The sequence below is a fragment of the Pan troglodytes genome, chromosome 11 (assembly GCF_028858775.2).
Source record: "Pan troglodytes isolate AG18354 chromosome 11, NHGRI_mPanTro3-v2.0_pri, whole genome shotgun sequence".
Lineage (NCBI taxonomy): Eukaryota > Metazoa > Chordata > Mammalia > Primates > Hominidae > Pan > Pan troglodytes.
The window spans coordinates 110,576,289-110,597,087 of record NC_072409.2 but is presented as its reverse complement, the minus strand read 5'-3'; the positions used below and the strand labels follow the sequence as shown (position 1 = coordinate 110,597,087).

Below are 20,799 nucleotides of genomic sequence, written 5' to 3'. Positions count from 1 at the left end.
ACACACACACACACACACACAGAGAGAGAGCGAGAGAGAGAGAGAGAAGAAAAAAAAGCAGTGGAAATCCCACAATCCCACAAAGAATATTTTGGTAACAAATTACAGCACAAAGATATGTTTGTTTGTTTACTGAATTTTGTGTTTGCTGCACCAGTTAAGAGGTGATTTTTTACCACCATTTAATTTAACTTTCTAAAGATCCACACCGTTCTAGGTAATATGGTTAGTAGACAACCCTTCCACCTGTAAATTTTTAGTACAAGTAGGTTCATTTTTTAAAATAACTTACTTGCTTGTGTTCATAATATACTCAGATTAGTTCAGCTCCATCAGATAAACTGGAGACATGCAGGACATTAGGGCAGCTTTGAAATAAAAGAATAACAATCTCTTAGTTACAAACATAACTATGGAATCAAATAATTCTAATTTCTAGATTGCTGGTGATGTCAGTAGGCCCACTTAGCATTGGTCAAATGCCAAGCAATGTGTAATTCTTCAAAAAATACCTGACCAAGACTATGAGATGGTCAGATGCAATCAATGCTTTTAAATGAGTTTTCATTAAAACACGCAGTTTGAGAGAGGCCTCTCAAAACTGAGGTTTGAAAACATTTTTGTGGGTTGACAGTCCTTGTAAAAATAATCCATGTGCAAGGCTGTACTCCAAAGTAACTGGTCGTTAAAAATGTAAATTTCCAGGGATTTCTTTGTTTTCAGTTTTTTGTTTTTTTTTTTTTAACAGAATTTGGCTCTTGTCGCCAGGCTGGAGTGCAATGGTGTGATCTCAGCTCACTGCAACCTCCACCTCCCAGGTTCAAGCAATTCTCCTGCCTCAGCCTCTGAAGTAGCTGGGATTACAGGTGTGCACCACCACACCTGGCTAATTTTTGTATTTTTAGTAGAGACTGGGTTTCACCATGTTGGACAGGCTGGTCTCAAACTCCTGACCTCAGGTGATGCACCCACCTTGGCCTCCCAACGTGTCCAGGGATATTTTGATTTTTTATGTTGCCTACATGGTTTTATAGAGTCCTTAAAACTGTCCAGTACAATGCCCGCTTTCCCATTTTACAGAAAGAAGAAACAGATTGAGAGTTGTCATGCACTTATTCAGGGTAATTTTGGCCAGCACATATGCCAGATGTGGGCTTACCCTACTGCTAAGGATCACAGGCAAATGCAAGATTCACAGTCTTTACAGGCACAACTAAAAGGCATTTCAAGTCCTTTAAATAAAAAGGAAATCTTTTTAAGGAGAAACAATAAATATGTCCATGCATACAGCTGTCAATTGCTGGAGTTTGGGTTCCAACCCATGTCTACTGGATTCCAAAGCCCCCTTTCCTTCATTTCCCTGTATCCTAGATCCAGCTCCAGTTGTAGTTCATCTGAATAGTGAAGGTTAATATGTACAGAGTAATGTCTTTGAATGTAGGACAGCAGGAACACTCGAGGCTGTAAGTGCTAGACATGGTTTCCCAGTGTCTCTTACAAGTAGCAGTGTCTATGTGACACAGTTCTGTCTAATACAACCTAAGCACAAGTGTGGAGGTTTCTGGGAAAGCCTTTACTTCCTGATTCTAGCCCTAAGCCTTATTTCTCCTTTCTTTCCTTCCTGAAGCAGACATAGAAAGGGAGGTGAAGTAGCCCTCTTGGGTCCATGAGGTGTGGAGCAGAAAGAGGAAGGTCTATATGCTTAGACACAGCTGCCTGGGAGGGTGGGAGTAGCCTGCTGGCAACATTGAGGGGCTAAATGGGGTTGGATGCTTTTTCTCACAGGCTCTTATAAGTAACTTTTTAAGGTTTTTCTGTTATTTACTCTATCCTGAGATAGATAGATGATAGATAGGTGATAGACGATAGATAGATGATAGATAGATAGATAGATAGATAGATAGATAGATAGATAGATAGAGTGTGTGTGTATATATATATATGTGCAAAATACATTTTTATTAAGAAATAAACTTACAGTCATCAGTTTCCTATGAGAGTTTTAGGCATACTTTAGTGGCACTTGAATTAGATAGTCTAAGGATTGAAGTGATTATTTGAGTGTTTATACTAGATGGTTTACCACAGGAAATCTTTGTACCACTGAAAGAGGAGTCATATATTGAAAAGCAGTGAATACAGATTCTGGGTCCAGAAGCCCTGCCTCCACGGATTTTGTGGAGGACAGGATGAGGGATGTGGGTCAGGATGGGCTCTGCCGAGCTGCTTTCTGCATCTGGGGGTGCATCTTTGTCTTGTCCAAGTTGTAAGTTTCCTGGGCATTGCCCTCGTCCTTCTGTGTTGGAATCTCCATTTCATAGAGCACTCCTTTCAGCTTTGTCCCAGATGACAGGTGGCCTCTGAGCTTCTACAGCCCCATATTGAATTCCTTTGCTTGTGGCCTTCTACCTGCACCATCTTCCAGTGCCAACTTTGTCTATAGGGCTTTGCCAACAGTTGTAAGAGAAACTTATTTTTAAAATATATAAAACCCTGCTCTTTTATATTTTACCACTAATCTCTTTTCCTAGCTTTGTATTTTCTACAAAATTCTTATTGTTTCCCATGATCTGTCAACAACAGGCAACTCATACCTGATCCCAATGACAGTCGGTGCTACATTGGATCTGTTTTTTTTCTAGTTTTTTTAAAATTATTATTTCATTGAGATTTGGAGAATAAGAAGAAGTAAACACTTTTATTCAAGCCTCCAGTGCTGACTCTCCCCAGATGCCTTTGGAACTGCTCCAGATGTTTATGCTTTCCTTTCAGGTTATCATGCTGCTTTATCCAGAAGAATCAAACAAGAAATGAAGGGCCATCGTGATCTTCAAAAAGTCTTCTTCTCAGCAAACTGCTGGAAATACCTTGGTTAAGAGATTAGGAAAGATAAATAACTTCATTCGTTTTTTTCCTCACTTCTTACTTCTACTCAAGTAATAGCGTATGTACGGAAAGAAAGTTCAGAAAGAATCACCCCTGGCCAGGTCTGGTGGTCCCAGTAATCACCCAGGCCTCAGAGAAATTGAAAAACAAAAACAAAACAATAAGATGTCACTGTTTGCTTTTATTGTGGTTTGTGGTTTTACTGTTATGCTGGGCATTGGCTCTCACGTGTGATCTCCAGTCTCTGACCATACAATCCAGCCATTGCCACAATCACACATGGAATATCACAAGGGACCCCAGAGCCCGGCTCTTCCATCTAAATTTAGGTTAAAATTAATGTCAAAGCATCAAGGGTTGATCTGTTCTATAAGGCCTAAAATTAATCCCAACATTATGTGCTGCCCTGACATCTGGTAAAACTGGGATGGCCTCACATGGCCTGACCACAAGTTTCCTCCCTCATTCTGCTCCTGCAAAAAACCCTCCACGTCAAGAGAGCCAGACACAGTTCCTGCTTATTCCTGAATAGCAAGTTTCAGCTCTCTGCCAGTCCTGGAATTATTCAAAGAAGGCAGTCACATCCTTTCGTGGTAACCAGGGGTCACCCTACCCTTTTGATACTGCAAAGCCTGCCTCACATGGCCCCTCTTATTCAGTCTGTTCCCAACTGCAACCCCCACGTGGCCCTGCATGGCATTTAGTGTCCTTATCCTCCATCCTGTAACTCTATGTAATTAATAAATTTCTGTCAGTTTCATTAGGCCAGTATCACTTGTCATATGTTTGGCCATGTGCATAATCCTAAGGCAGGAATCCCTCCCGCTCCAACAGGGTGAATAGGAGGTGATTAAAACAACCAACTACTACAACATATCTCCTCCTCTTCTTTGTTCCTAGAGGGACAGAGGAGCCAGTTCAGACTGTATATAATGTGTTCTATGGTTCTCAGGATCTCTTTGCTACCTCTTCCCACATCCCTTCTCACTCTCTGCTCAGCGTTGATAGAAAATTAGTCTCTGTAATACAGAAATCATGATCCCTTTGTAACCCCTTCAGCTATTTCCCATTACCCCTAGCATGTAGTCTAAACTTCACAGCTGGCTTCTACAAGGTTCTTTAAGATCCCCTCTTCCTGTCTTCTCTCCAGGAGCATTTTCCTTTCCCTCTACCACAACCCAGTCCTCAGTCCTACTCACTCCCTGACAGTTCCCCTACATTCCATGCCCTGGACCATCGGCCTTGCCACTACCTTTGCCTTTCCCTGTCCCTCCTCCGCCTCTCTTTCTTTGCTTATTTTCTTTTCAAAAGCAGGTCACGCATCAACTACATGATGGATCTTTTGCTAACCATCCCTTCCACACTCAGCACCGCCCATCCCAGTTCCTCCACAGTCTGTTCCTTTTATCACAGCACTCACAACTCCTTACTTGTAGGTCTTTCCTGCTAGACTGTGAGCTCTTTAGGGGCAGTGGCAAGCGCACAGTGGCTGCTCAACACATCTTGGTTGAAGGAAATTTATAGATCTCATAATGAGGTGTGCGCAGCTTCCCTGGGGGTTGTGGGTGGAAGCATGGGAGCACCTAGAAGGCCCTGGCTACAGAGTATAAAATGAACTGAGTCCCCAGATTACTAGAACTAGGGAAAGGCAGAGCCCCTGTAATTAAAGACCCTGTGACACACAGTGAGGAGATCCAGGCTGCCACAGGAGCACCAATCTTAAGGTGAGTCACATCTTTGAGGAGGGGGAGTGGAGTAGTTGTGATGGGTAAAAGAGGAATCCACAGGATTGTCGATGGGAGAGCAGGGTGCAGGAAGCAGGAGGAATATCTGCATTGGACTAAGGTCTAAGGAAGCAGGGTTTTAGAGAGGGCTTGGGGTTATCCCAGGGCAATCATGCCTAATTCCTCCCTCCCCCAATTTTTTGCACCCTATTTAGTTCTGGTCTTTAGGTAGAGCAGGTTAGCTGCTTTAGCTCTTGCATTTTTTCCACTCTAGAAAGAGAACAAAACCATGAGATTCTTGTGTGTGAAGCTGTGTTTGTGTGTAGGACTTTTTGTTTTCAGTAATTTCATACCCTTCCTCCCTGTACCTCTCCCCTACACCCCTGCCCAAACTGCCAAGTTTCAAAGGACTTAGGATCTATACTTATTTCCTAGGAAAAAACTAACATTCCAATGAAGTTCCATTCCTATCATTTAGAGTCTCTTCCTCGGTAGGGTGACAGATCTTTCAGATCCCCCAATCGTGCATGGCTCCCATTCCCAATAGTGCATAGCTTCAATCGAACCTTTAATATTATTACCTTTTCTCTCCTTTCTGAACATATCAGTTATAACTCTTTTTGAACTATTTTTAGAGGTTGCCCAAGAATTTGCAATATACATTTACAATTAATCCAAGCCCACTTTCAAATAACACTATCTTACTTCACTGGAGTACAAGTGTTTTATAATAAAAAGTAATTCTAATTCCTCCCTTCCATTTCTTGTATCATTGCTGTCATTTATGTCACTTAAACAGAAACATACACTAAGATATATATAAGCATACATAATCTAATACATTGTTTCAACGATCATTTTGAACAAAGTGTTCTGTTTTATCAATTAAGAATAAGAAAAATAAAAATTTTTATTTTACCTTCACTTATTCCTTCTCTGATAGGCTTCCTTTCTTGATTTAGATCTGAGTGTTTGCTCTGGAAAGCCCTACTTGCAGAAACAAATGTGGTTCTAGCAAGAGCTAGATCTCAGTCCAAGAATTCACCATGAGCTCATCTGGCTGGAGAAAAAAATGCACTCTAAGATGATAGGCCATCACCTGACTCAAATAATTGCTTCTTGACATACCATAACTTGCAACAAAGTGAAATCTCTAAGGTTAGGAAAAACTGAAGATTGGACCAACAACAGGAGTAACTGAAGGTCAAAACCAACATATTTTGAAGAATTTATTTCACATGTACGAGATGAGAGTGGGGGGCAGGGTATGTGTATGTGTGCATGTATACGAGTGCATGAGCAGACATGTGATGGGAGGAAGGACATAAACCTCACTGGAACTAATATAGCTGATAGGGAAAACAGCCGGGGCTCTAATTGGACACATTCTTAATACAAGAATACAATTTTTAAGTACATCACCACTGCCAGCATGCCCAAGAGAAAGGCTGAAGGGGATGTTAAAGGAGATAAAGTCACGATGAAGGATAAACCACAGAGAAGATCATGAGGTTGTCTACTAAACCTGCTCCTCCAAAGCCAGAGCTCAAGCCTAAAAACGCCCATGCAAAGACAGGAGAGAAGATACCCATAGGGAAAAAGGGAAAAGCTGATGCTGGCAAGGAGGGGAATAACCCTGCAGAAAATGGAGACGCCAAAACAGACCAGGCACAGAAAGCTGAAGGTGCTGGAGATGCCAAGTAAAGTGTGTGCATTTTTGATAACTGTACACTTCTGGTGACTGTAGAGTTTGAAATATGATTTTTTTAATCAAGTTTTATAAAAATGCAGAATTTTATTTTACTTTTTTTTTAAGCTATGTTGTTAGCACACAGAACACTTCATTGTTTTTGGGGGAAGGGTCATATGTCACTAATAGAATGTCTCTGAAGCTGGATTGATGTGGGGAAAACACCTTTCCCTTCTAGTTTTGAGAGACTTCCTCTTGGCTCCCAAGAGGAGGGATCCCCTGATTTTGACACACATGGCCACCTTGGCACAAAGCCTTGTGGTATGGAAAAACAAATTCGTTTTATGTCTTCTTCTCCCTTTCCATCTTTCAGCGTAGACTTAACTCCCTTAAGCCTAGACATCTATTTGGACCTGACCCCCAGTCATTGGTTACAAGTGTGTCAGGCAATCTGGACTTTCCAGTGATGCCACTGAGATGGCACCTGTCAAAAGAGAAGTGGTTCCGTTTCTAGATTGTGGATCTTCAGATAAATTCTGCCATTTTCTTTTCACTTCCAGAAAGTCAGGGTCGGCTTGTGAAAAGTTGTTAAACAACATGCTAAATGTGAAATGTCAACCCTCACTCTAAACTTTCCCTGTTCAGAGCATAAGATGAATACTTCATTGGGTTTTATAGTGGCTTTCTAATTTTTGGTAGTCCATTGAAGAAGGGAGTATAAAAGTTGTTGTATACTGTTAATGATTTTCTGCCCATGTCCTGCCTGAAATACCATGATTGTTTATGGAGAGTATTTTTTAATAAAGCTGGATACAGTTTGCTTGGGAAAAAAAAAAAGAATTGCTTGTGCTGCATCCCATAAGTTTTGGTATGCTGTTTCTATTTTCATTTGTCTAAAAATATTTTTAATTTCCTTTTTATTTTCTTCTTTGACCCATTGTTTAGGAGGAGGGGGTCTAATTTCTACGTATTTTTGAATGTTCTGCAATTCCTTCTCCAAATTAACAATTTGATTTCTAGTTTCATGACATTGTGGTATCAAAAAATACTTGATATGATTTCAATTTTCTTAAATTTGTTAAGACTTGTTTTGTGACCTAACACATGATCTAGCATGAAAAATGTTTTGTGTGTGCATGAAAAGAATGTGTATTCTGCTGCTGTTGAATAGAATGGTCTGTATATGTCTGTTAGGTTCATTTGACCCAAAGTGTAGTTCAAGTCCAAATTTCCTTATTTTCTATCTAGATGATTTTTGTGTTGCTGAAAGTGAGATACTGAAGTCTTCTGCTATTATTATATTGCACTCTATCTCTTCTGATCTATTAATATTTGTGTTATGAATATATAGATTCTCTGATGTTGAATGCATATGTATTTACTTTATATCTTCTTCATGAATTGACCTTTTTATCTCATTATATAATGACCTTCTTTATCTCATTTTAGTTTTTGACCATGTCTATTTTACCTGATTTAAGCATAGCTACCACTGATTTCTTTCGGTTTCCCTTTGCATGAAATATCTTTTTACAACCTTTCTATTTCAATCTATGTGTATTCTTAAAGGAGAAGCAAGTCTCTTGCAGAGAGCATAGAGTTGGGTCTTGTTTTTTAATCCATTCAGCGACTCTATGTCTTAAAAACTTTTTATTTTATTTAATTGACAAATAATAATTACATATATATTTATTGGGTACATTGTGACAATTTGATACATGCATACATTGTGAAATGATCAAATCAGGTTCATTAATATATTCATTACCTAATATATTTGTCATTTATTTTTCGTGAGAGCATTTGAAATCCACTATTTTATGACATCAGTAAGATAACCTAACTAGAAGCTCCCAATACTCACCACCACCCTCCCAAAGATAGCTAAAACAATAAGTAAGCAACTACATTTACAAGAAAATAACTAAGGGAGGAAGTTAGAATACATTAAAGGTGTATTAGAGACTCTGTAGTGTGCAGAAACCCAAGATGGCCACATAGACAACAGAAGGAAACACCTCACCTCCACCACCCTATCCCTACATCAGGATCAGTTGGAACCAGGGGGAAATTCTCCTTGCAGGGAAAAGGTAAGGAAGAGGACCACAGCAGCCCCCATCACCACCTTAGGCACCTACAGTCCTCACCTCTGGTGACCCCTGCAGTTCTCACAGGCACTAAGCCCAGCTGAGGGAACTCCCTGGAATCCACACAGCTACACTCCCCACAGAGGAGGAGAAAACACTCACCACTGTGACCCACGTGGCTACTGCATTTGAAATCAGAAACACTGTTGGAATGTGTCCTGTTCTGGGGATAGGTAGCCACAGTACACTTCCATCCCACCAGCTTTGTTGCTGTTGAACCGCCCCCAAATTGTTGCGCACCGTCCACAAGCTGAGCTGCTGCTACATCCTATTTCTTGGGGCCAAGCTGCAGTGGAGATGCTCCACCCACCCCTCCAAGTTGCTTTTGGCCCTGCCCCATGAAGGCTTGAGCTGAAATGGCACTCAGCCTCCTAAAGAATTGGCTCCTTGGCTGCTCAGGGCAGTCATGCACCCCCATTCCTGAATGGAAGCAGCACCTTGCCTCCAGGAAATCAGTGTCATGGCCAAACCAAATCAGTTGCACATCTCAGGGATGAGATGACATGGTATTTTACATCTTAGCTAAACAGAGCACTGACTGAGCTGGGTCACCTCACCCTACAGTTTGAATAATTGTAGTACCCTGCTTTCCTGGAAATGGACTAGCCCATTAGAGTATGAGCTGCTGAGATACTCCCATCCCCAAGGAATGGAATCATCGCAGCACTGCTCCCTTCCTTCCAGGGCCCAAGTGACATCTGCCCTCTGCTATTCCAGGGTCCTTGCTGCTGTCACACCTGGCTTCACAGAATCTGGGATACTTCTATGTCCCACTATCCCCAGGTCCAGAATCCCCACCATGCAGTCCCTCGTGTCCTGGGGCCTAAGTTGCAATGGTGCCCTATTGGCTCCGTTTCCCAAATTGCAGCTGTACCTTCTTTCTGGGTCCTAACCTTTAGCTGGGCCAATGCTATGCCATGCCTTCCAGAGTCAAAGTCTTTCCCTACTAAAGGCACTCTCTAAAGTTTGGAAGAAGTGCTGTTCCACCAGATGCACAGACATCAATTCAAGGACATAAGAACTATTAAAAAGCAAGAAACATGACACCAATAAAAGACAAGGTGCCAGTAACTGACCCCAAAGAAAAGGAAGTTTATGAGTTGCCTGAAAAGGAATTAAAAATAATAATCTTAAGGAAACTCAGATAGATCTGAGAGAATACAGATAGACAATTCAGCAAAATCAGGAAAGCAATTCGTCATCTTAATGAGAAATTCAATAAAGAAGAAAACAGAAATCTTAGAGCTCAAGAACTGAGTGAAGAAAATAAAAAATATAATAGAAAGCTTCAACAGCAGACTAGATCAAGCACAAGGAAGAAACTCTGCATTTGAAGATAGGTCTTATGAAATTACCCAATGAGAAGGAAAAAAAAAACACGAAAAGTGTGAAGACAGCCAAGGGGACATATGGGACATCATTAAGCAAACAAACGTTTGCATTATGGGAGCTCTACAGGGAGAAGAGACAAATGTGCAGAAAGCTTATATAATGAAATAATTGCTGAAAACTTCCCAAGTTTTGAAAGAGATATGAACATCCAGATTCAAGAAGCTCCAAAGTTCCTAAAGAGATTGATCTCAAATAGGTCCTCTCCAAGTTGCATTACAACTAAACTGTCAAAAGCCGAAGACAAAGAGAATTTCAAAAGCAGCAAGAGAACAGCATCAAATCATATATGAGAGGATTCCCATTAGACTATCAGCAAATTTCTCAGCAGAAAACTTGCAGGTCAGGACAGATGAGATGATACATTCAAAGTGCTGAAAGAAAAAAATTTTCAGGTGAGAATACTATACTCAACAAAGCTATCCTTTAGAGATGAAGGAGAAATAAAGTCTTCCCCAGACAAACAAAAGAAGTTGAAGAAATTCATTACCACTATACCTGCCTTACAAGAAATGCTTAAGGGAGTCTTCAAGTGGAAATAAAAGGACACTAGTTACTAATATGAAGATATAAGAAAGTATCAAATTCACTGGTAAAGGTAAATACATAGTCAAATCCAAAATACTCTAATATTATTATGGTTCTCTGTAAGTCATGTATATCTTTAGCATGAAGGTTAAAAGCCAAAAGAGTCAAAAATAATAACTATAATAAGTTGTTAAGAAGCACATAATTTTTGAGTATATATTTGTACATCTGTATTTATTAAGTATATACTTATCATTGACATATATATGTATATATGTGCAAATAACATCTTTAGGACTTTCTTCTGCTTTTTTGTTATTACTTTTTTATTGTTTTCATTTCACTGATTTCTCTTTTTTTTATTACGCTTTAAGTTCTGAATGTACAGGTTTGTTACATAGGTATACACATGCCATGGTGGTTTGCTGCACCATCAACCCGATATCTACATTAGGTATTTCTTCAAATGCTATCCTCCCACTAGCCCCTCACCCCCTGAAAGGCCCTGTTGTGTGATGTTCCCCTCCTTGTGTCCATGTGTTCTCATTGTTCAATTCCCACTTATGAGTGAGAATATGCAGTGTTTGGTTTTCTGTTCCTGTGTTAGTTTGCTGAGAATGATGGTTTCCAACTTCATCCATATCCCTGCAAAGGACATGAGCTTATCCTTTTTTATGGCTGCATAGTATTCCACGGTGTATATGTGCCACATTTTCTTTATCCAGTCTATCATGGATGGGCATTTGGGTTGGTTCCAAGTCTTTACTATTGTGAATAGTGCCGCGGTAAACATACATGTGCATGTGTCTTTATAGCAGAATGATTTATAATCCTTTGGGTATATACCCAGTAATAGGATTGCTGGGTCAAATGGCATTTCTGGTTCTAGATCCTTGAGGAGTCACCACACTGTCTTCCACAATGGCTGGACTAAATTAGAAATACATAATGTAAAAATATGTAAATTATGAAATCAAAAATATAAATGAGGAAGTTTAAAGTCTAGAGTTGTTGTATGGGATTGAAATTAAGTTGCTATCAACATAAAAGAGTCTTATAACTGTAAGATGTTTTATGTAAGCCTCACAGTAACCAGAAAACAAAAGATAATAGCAGATACACAACTGATAAAGAGAAAGGAATCAAAACAGCACCACAGGAAAACATAAAATCACAAAGATAAACAACAAACAAAGGATCTATAAAATAACCAGAAAACAAGTAACCAAATGGCAATAGTAACTCCTTACCTATCAATAATTACTTTGAATGTAAATGGATTAAATTCTCCAATCAAAATACATAAAGTGGCTGAATGGATAAAAAACCAAGATTCAACTATGTGCAGCTTACACAAAATACACTTTAAGAACACACATACCCTGGGAGGCTGAAACAGGAGAATTGCTTGAACCCAGGAGGCAGAGGTTGCAATGAGCTGAGACTGCATCATTGCACTCCAGCCTGGGCAACAGAGTGAGACTCTGTCTTAAAAAAAAAAAAAAATAGCTGGGCTACACTGAGAACGAAGAGCTCTGAGGGAGAACTGGCCCTACTAGATATTACACCCTATTTTAAAGCCTATATAGGTAAAGCAGTTGGTATTAGTACGAGAAAAAACCGCACACACATTGTAATCAGTCAAAAGATGGTATTAAATTGAAAGAAAATATTTGCCACATCTATTACAAATACAAACAATGGTTCTAACATACAAAGACCTTTTTAAAATTGAGAGGGAAAAGACCAAAATTCTAGAGAAAAATGGGTAAAAGACACAAATTAGGCAACTTGCAAAAGATGTAAATTGGTCTGTGAACATGTCAAAAATGCTCAGTTGTATTTATAATAAGAGAAATGCAAACTAAAACCACACTAAGATACCATTTCTTACTCATTAGAATAGCAAAAATTTTCAACTTAATACACTGTTGACGAAGTGTGGGAGAGACACTCATATATGCCAGTGGGGTGGTGGGAATGCAAAATCGTACGACCCTTTTGGAGGAGAATTTCACAGTATTTAACAAAACTGTGTGTGTGTGTGTGTGTGTGTGTGTGTGTGTGTGTGTGTGTGTGTGTGTATACACACAGTTAGAAATAGTAGAGACAGGGTTTCACCACGTTGGCCAGGCTGGTCTCAAACTTGTGACCTCAGGTGATCCGCCTGCCTTGGCCTCCCAAAGTACTGGGATTTACAGGCATGAGCCACTGCACCCAGCCAAAATTTCTGGATTTTAAAAATTATTTGCAACATTATAATAAGATGACTTCACCTTGCCATTTTTATTTTCTCCCTCAGTGAGTGAAGTCAGGATAGACAACATCCCTTTTTTGTTCCTCCTACCATGAACAAAGTAACAAGAAATAGCTGGTTGGAAAAATGAACATCTCGTAATAATATGAAATACATTTAAAAGCCTTCTATTTCCTATACCTCTTGGTGGTTTTTTTCTATGGGTACTGTGAAATATGTGGATTTTTAAAAATAGCTCTAGCAGTTAAATGATGCTGTAAAACCCCAATATGGTAAGTGTAAATAATTCTAACAGTAATTTCTTGTTACTATACCTTTCAAAGAAGTTTATTCTATAATTTAGTAAGGTCTCTTAACATTAATGTTTTTACTCGGCAACAGATATGGACCTTCTCAAAGAGAATCACAGAACAAGAGAGTTAACAATCTTAATTTTTTTCTTACCTATTGGTAAGAAAATGAGCTGTGCTGCTCATTTTCAACCTTTTGGATCCAGAAATTCTGTTACTTGTTTGTAGTTTTTGCTGAGGATTCTATTTTTTTTCAAATAAGCTGGGAACAGGATCGGCTAACTCAAGGAATTAAGTAATTTATTTCTAACAATGTTTAACCATTTGCTGATTTAAAGTTGAGCTACTATTTTTTCTGGGTTGATTCCAAAGAGGATAGATTTCCGTTTTAAAGATTTTTAAGATTGGCAATAAGAAAAGGGCCAATCAAATACAAATCTGTGCCCTCATGGAAATGAACACTGAAAACTATACCCAGATGTTTGATGATCTGGGAAGAAAAGCCTCTTACCTTATAGTGAGATATATTCTCCTTCAGTTGGTGAATCTCTAGAAATGACCATCTCCCTAGCCCAGCATTCTATCTAGTGTTGCTATTTTTATCATTAACACCAAGTTTCATACACATCCCTTTCCTAAGGAACTGTAAACACGTTCACTACAAGTAACCTTTGGGAAGTGAAGTTTCAAAGGCAAAATGATCTAGATTTTTTGATGTGGTGACTAAGATTTCTTTAATTCCTGGGAAGCAAAAGCAGGAAGCCTACATGACTTCCTGATGAACTGAGGGTGAGCAGGGAAGGCAGAGGAGGCAGACATATTTACCAGTTTCTAACACAGCTATTGAGAAAAGAACAAGACGAATGGCTCAGGTGCAGGGAAATGAAGAACGAGGGAGAAAACATGAACTGAATGGAACTTTCCATGAGGATTTTTTATGAGAAGTTTTTTTTAATGTAACTTTTCGTTTAGCAAAAATTCAAATATCAGATGCTATAAACAAAATTCACCATCCTCTAGTGGTAGTTAAATTCATGCACAAATACATTAAGCTGACAAACTTTTACTAGGGTTTGGGAAAAGTTACCGATATATGCTATAAATACATGAAACTATAAAATGAATCTTCTCTATGGGATCATTAGTCAGAGGCCTGATGTTAGTTTATTTACAATAATTGGCAAGCAAGCAACTCAGTGAATTACTGGTATTTCAATTCTGGACTTCAATTCAGAAGCCACTGAAATCCTGGACAGTAGTTCTGACCATCTCTCTGTGTAAATAACTTTGCAGAATTATGGAGCAGGACTCATTAAGAAATAAGAATAACATTCTTTATGAAGTCAGAAAATATGGATTCATGTAGTCGAAAATAATAGAAGAGCAGGTGAAAAAAGCACCTTTAAAGATGTTCTTAAACTTAATTTTTTTATTTGATCAGATACCATTAAGAAATGCATTAAGGTTCATCCTCTAAGCTAACACTTTTTTTTTAAGACGGAGTATCACTCTGTCACCCAGACCACAGTGAGGTGGCACAATCTCGGTTCACTGCAACCTCTGCCTCCCGGATTCAAGCCATTCTCCTGCCTCAGCCTCCCAAGTAGTAAGGATTACAGGTGCCTGCCACCACATCTGGCTAATTTTTGTAGTTTTAGTAGAGATGGGGTTTCATCGTGTGGGCCAGGCTGGTCTAAAACTCCTGACCTCAGGTGATCCACCCTCCTCGGCCTCCCAATGTGCTGGGATTACAGGTGTGAGCCACCACACCCGGCAAACCTAACACTTTTAATTAAATTTTACAATTCTGAAAGAATCTCTCCAGTGAATTTTGGACACTAACAAGGACACAACAAAATGATTTATTTTTTAATTTTTTGAAACAGGGTGTCACTCTGTTGCCTAGGCTGGAGTGCGGTGTCATGATCTCAGCTCATTGCAACCTCCACCTCTCAGGTTCAAGTGATTCTCCTGCCTCAGCCTCCCAAGTAGCTGGAACGACAGGTGTGTACCACCACACGCAGCTACATTTTGTATTTTTAGTAGAGATGGAGTTTCACCATGTGGGCCAGGCTGCTCTCGAACTCCTGACCTCAGGGGATCCGCCCACCTCAGCCTCCCAAAGTGCTGAGATTATAGGCATGAGCCACCATGCCCAGCCACACCAAAATAATTTAAATGAAACATTTTCACATATGAAAAGTTATTTTTAGTATTGCATTTAAAGACTCTTTATATTCAGAGGGCATTTAAAAATACTAAATAAAGACATTTTAAGAAGGGCAAAAACCTAGCAGAAAATAGTTTTCTCTTCTAGCTAGTCTGTGCTGGAAGACTGGGTAGAAATGATGCATTTTATCATTATCATCTGAATGTAACAGATGGAAGCCAGCTATGGATAAATCTACAACTACAACAAAGACTGGAACAATTTATCTCATCAAAATTAGGCAGTACTTCATTTTCAGTGAGTTGAAGAATCAACATGATTCTCATCTTAAAATTATACACTTCAATGTGATTCATACTTCACAGTAACAATAAAGGCAAACATAAGACTATTCTTCTACTAAAGCAGAATTTTTGAAAATCACAGTTTTAACCAAAAGTTTAAATTCCAATCTTACTTTCTCATATAAGTAAATTTTGATGCTGGAAGCAAATATTTTAGTGGTAAGTATGAATGTGAAGGCTACAAAACAAAATTGTAGGCTTCCTACTAGTGGCAACAGATTGAACCAACCCATTAGAAAATGAGCTCATGGACTTTCTTCCAGGTAAGATCAAAGAAGTCAGTGTGCTTATTACTCCATCTTGCACATGGCTTTCCCCTCATTTTATTCACGTTTTTATTCAAATACTTCTTTCCCAAAGACAGCTCTTCCCTGACTCTCCATTCAGCCTTAATGTTCATCATAGCACTTAGCTCGATTTACACTTTGTATTTCTTTAGATACTGTCTGTCATTTTTACTAAATGTAGGCTGTATATGAGCAGTGACTGAGCACAATTCTGTGTCCCGATCACCTTAGATAAGTGTCAATCAAATATTTGTTGAAAAAAGGAAGGAAATAAGGCAGGAAGGAAGGAGGGATGGAGGGAAGGAGAGAAAGAAGCGATGGAGGGTGGGGGGAAGCAATGGAGAAAAAGAGGAAGAAAAAGGAGGGAAGAGGGGAGGGAGGGAAGAAGGAACGAAGCAAGTAAGCAAGTAATGGTCAGTGGCTTAAGGTATCAGCCTAAACACATGCACTGTGGCTAAGGAAAAAGGAGAAAGCAAGAACACTGCAAGCAGCTGTCCCAGGTGCTGCCCTCATGTCACTGAATTTACAGAGCATAAAGATACAGGGAGCATTGGCTGCCCTTGGTGTCAGCTGTGCTAAGTACACTCGAGTTTGTGAGCTTGTTCCTCTTCTCTATCTCTAGCTTTGAGGCAGCCCTGAGAACGATGGTCACTTTCTTCTCCTCCTTATTTCTTTTTATTTCAAAACTAGAACAGGAAGGTATAGAATTTGAAGGAGGACATAGCTGAGATCTGTGCAAATATGAACTTTGTAGCTTGGTGCCCAAATCCGAATGGATGGGTACAGCAAAGCCTGAACCACACTGAGGACTAGAGCAGGTAGATTAGGATATCAGTGGATGGACAGCAAAACAGGAGCAGACAATGAATAAGGTCCCTTACAAGTGGGAGCTTCTCTTTGTGACTCTGGGAAAGCTGATAGGGCAGCAGCTGCACCCTTACCACTCAGCAACCCCAAAAGGAGAAAAATCAGGGGTGGGTTACCCTCCAGCAGTGCTTTACTGCTCAGATTTAGGAAGGTGAGAAACCTGCTGCCCAGTCATAGGACTGCAGCATGCCAGGGACCCTCCAGAAGCAATATGCTTTTAATCACAGATGAAAAGTATTTAATAGTTGCGGAACTACATAAAAACAATGACAAAGGATCCAAGGAGAGAAGTTAATTCTGTTAAGCCAACCAAGTGACACAAGGTTTTGCCTGGAGGAAGGAAAACAGAGAAGCAAGCTGTGATCTTCCCTTTTTGTAGCAAGTGTTTTGAATCTCCTTGGAGAAGGAAGTCCACAGAGAACAATTTGATTTCTAAGTGAGTAATAATTAGATGCTCTAAGTTTTCAATTTGATAAAGCTATAAACGTCCTGGCATTTCTTCTCCACTGCATACAAACCCACAATAGAATATGGGGGTATAAAGCTTTTGGGATCCTCTCACTGGAGATGTCCATATCTGAGATACCTCATTTTACATCATAAAGCTTTGAGGAAATTATATCATGTTTAAAGACTTTTTAAAAGAAGGCGCCACATGATGTTATAATATTGGGTAGCATTTTACCACCAAGTAGTGATGGGGTCAGAACAAGTCATCCCAAAATAGGCCACTTTGATGTATTATTTTGAGCTAAAAGAAACTGAGAACCAGTCAATGCAGAAAAAGCACTTCGCCTCCCCATCTGCTTAAAGTATAACTTCCCATTTGTAAAGGACATTTTTATTAGTAAATGTATCTACCTTTGCCAGAAAGAGAGTTACTCATAGATAACTTTTTCTCACCGGAGAGACTTTTATCTGCATAGCAAGGTAACCTTTATTCACCACACATTTCCTCCTCCCGCCTTCCCACATTTCGTCTCTACCACTCCCCAGTACCCCCAAATCCTTATTCCTATTCCTTACTCTAGCTTAAGATAGTATCTGTCTCAATCATCTGGCTGCTTCCTGGAGTCTCATATTTTGGTGGGACTCCTGTGCATATGTGAGTAATTAAATATTTTTTCTCCTTTTAATCTGTCTAATGTCAATTTAATTCACAGACCAGCCAAGAAACCTCAAAGGGTACACAGAAGCAATTTTCCCTCTCCTACAGTAGTTTTTCTCCTAATAAAATATATAAAGAAAACAAATTCCTTGTCATCATCATTATTTCATCTTATGTAACTTCTGTTATATAAGGTTACTTGTTCTTCCCTTTTATATGGCTCAATAGGCAGATTTTTTTCCCTTTTCTTTAGAGTTGTGCATTTTTAGGGTGTCCAGTCCTTGCAACTGACTGTTCTCGAATATGAAAGCTCTAATTGCTGTACTAATTAAAGGTACACAGCAACAAACTATTACTTAGACATGAATTGATTTTCAGAGGTTTTAAAATATCTAACCTAATAGAATTTCCCTTACTTGTACTAATGTCTTTAAATATGCAAATGTTTAAATACTAAAAATATATGCAAAATATGGAATTAAAATACACAGGCCAGGCACGGTGGCTCATGCCTGTAATCCCAGCAATTTGGGAGGCCGAGGTGGATGGATTCACTTGAGGTCAGGAGTTCAAGACCAACCTGGCCAACATGGCTAAACTGCGTATCTACTAAAAATACCTAAGGTTAGCCAGGTGTGTTGATACGTGCCTGTAGTCCCAGCTACCCAGGAGGCTGAGGAAGGAGAATCACTTGAACCCAAAGGCAGAGGTTGCAGTGAGCCAAGATCACACCACTTCACTCCAGTCTGGGCAACAGAGTAAGACTCTGTCTCAAAATAAATAAATAAATAAAATATGTAATTCCAATCAGCTCTTAAGGTGGTGGTAGTCATTTTTACTGTTATATGTGCAAAAAAAATCACCAATATTTGTGGGTAGATTAGCAGTTACTAATGTTAAAGTGCAGGGTCTACAGCTGAAGTTCTCCTTGTGTTTTTTACTTGTTTATGTACATTAAAAAGAAAATATATAATCACAGATAGATCTTCCAAGAGAGGAAAATTACGCATAATCCCCACTCAATATAACTTCTAATACTCAGAGGTCTTCAAATTCAAAATTCCCTCAAAACAAATGTGGCTTCAAATTGTGGGGTGCATAACTGAAAATAATCATTTTACATTATAATTTGACATTTAAGTCATGTAAAATGATTTAAAAATCAGACCAAGTGTAAAATAAATTCCAATTCCAATGACATAATCCTATTACCATAATGAAATAAATCCCTAACCTGATGGTCCCTGTATTTCTAATTTGTCTTTGGTAAATATACTTGAACTGAACCTAACCAGGAATTTAACATCATAAACCTACCAAACAGATTCAAAGATAACACAAAATTTGTGTTTACTGAACATCCAAATATTTCTTCTTCTAAGAAAAGCACTGAGTAAAATAATTTGAACCACCAGAACATAAAAATATTATAAAAGTACGCAACCTTGTCTTTCCACCTTTATATCCTCATTGAATAGTACTGAGGCTGGCGTATTGTTATTGTGTAATAAGCATTGAATAAGTAAACCAGTATTATTCTCTTTGGGGTTCTATCCTTAGCATAAACAAAGGTGAAGACACAAATAAAAAACTCAACATATTCAATTGCACTGCTATTCAGCCATATGATGTAATTCCAACGTAATTTTTCCAGAAATATTCTGAGGCGTTGCTTTGCAAATTCATGCCTAAGTGTAAGGATAAGTGTAGGAGAAGTGGGGTGTTGGGAAACTTCACCCTCAAAAACCCCAGAAACCAAGTTAGATAAGATCTTAAGATAGTTGGCTTAAAAATAATAATATAACATTTTTACTTTAAAATTTTATTTTTTAAGGAAAAATAACTGCTATTGCTGGCCTTAATTATTACTATTATTTTGTGGGGACAGGTGGCCGATAGGGGAATTTAAGGCTGTCATTTGCAAGTATACAAGCTTAGTGTTCCATTACCCAGTCTACACAAGACACAGGACTATAAGCTCAAGTCACAGAAACTATTGGAAGTCCATCAAAGACATAAAGAAATAAGAAAGGCAACAAGAATTTTAAAAATAGGAAAGGCTGGAAAAAAAAACCTAGATTATGCTTTTCTAGAAAACTGCATTAATTTGTTCACATTAAAACTTTGTCTAACGCTATTTTGTTTTGTACGGCACTCAGAATGAGGTAAGTACACAATAGAACAAACAAGAGAGCTTAATAAAGCAACAGAGAGAATTCGTAATTAAGATTGTTAACCTCTAGCACAGTTCTATGGCCTGTATCACAGAGAAAGATTAGAAATGACTACAATATACCAAATAAGCTTCACAGATGAACAGGAAGACTCTGTCTCAAAAAAATATTTTTTAAGCAGAGCCTTCCATCTAAAAACAATATATACTACTTATAAATAAAATAAACCAGCATTATTCACTTCGGTTTGATGTAAATTTATTAACTGTTATATGAGGAAAATGGGTATTCACAAGCCAATATCATCTTAATTTATGTTCTAGGTGAAGACAAGGGTTGTAGTTCTATAACTTCTTTAAGGTTGCAATATCTATATCTGAAAGGTGACATCAATTTTTTTTTTAATTTTTCCTTCCCAAAGGCAATGTCAAGGGAACATCAATTCTATTGTGGAAGCAGCTTCTCTGTTGTAAAATCCATGTAACACACTGGAAAGTTATTTTCTCTTTAGTCAATAGACACTTGTCTCATTTCAAGTGTGGATTTTTTTAAATTACCACAGTTATAATGAAGTCTGACCCAAAAATTTAATTTGTAATTATGGCATGTATTAAAGCAGTTTAGGAGCATCACATTCAATCTAAAATTGCTAGAAACCTTGTTACAGTTTAATAAACAATTATTTTAAAATGTACCTTTTTAGTGTTCCTTATAAATGCAGGTTTCTGTTAAATTTTTTAAAATTGTTTATAACAAAAACACAGACATACCATTATTTTGCTTGAGTAGTGTCAACGGTAACCTCAAGGGATGAAAAGGCACCCAGGGGCTGACAGTAGCAGGAAACCATTAACTCTTTTAGGCTAGAAGGGGAAGAAGGAAACAGTATTAACCAGATCCAGTGACAGGTGGAGCCAATGAAGTGGTACTGCCTAAAA

The 20,799-nt window shown here is 38.6% G+C and overlaps 1 protein-coding gene and 1 pseudogene across 3 annotated transcripts in view; one reads left to right on the top strand and one right to left on the bottom strand.

Moving 5' to 3' along the window:
* Positions 1-5,549: 5,549 nt before the first annotated feature.
* The window catches only part of RLN1 (relaxin 1), a 29,445-nt gene continuing 14,195 nt past the window's right edge, over positions 5,550-20,799 (bottom strand). The window contains exons 4-5 of one of the 3 annotated variants that reach the window (XR_010148459.1): positions 20,632-20,724; positions 7,938-11,294 (exon numbers count right to left, since the gene is read on the bottom strand). The gene's annotated coding sequence lies outside the window, so the exon portion shown is untranslated. Of the gene's footprint in view, positions 5,671-7,937; positions 11,295-20,631; positions 20,725-20,799 lie in introns of those variants that run through there. The other 2 variants (XR_010148460.1, XR_010148461.1) reach the window with 2 other exon arrangements.
* Positions 5,990-6,331, top strand: LOC129136014 (non-histone chromosomal protein HMG-17-like; annotated as a pseudogene).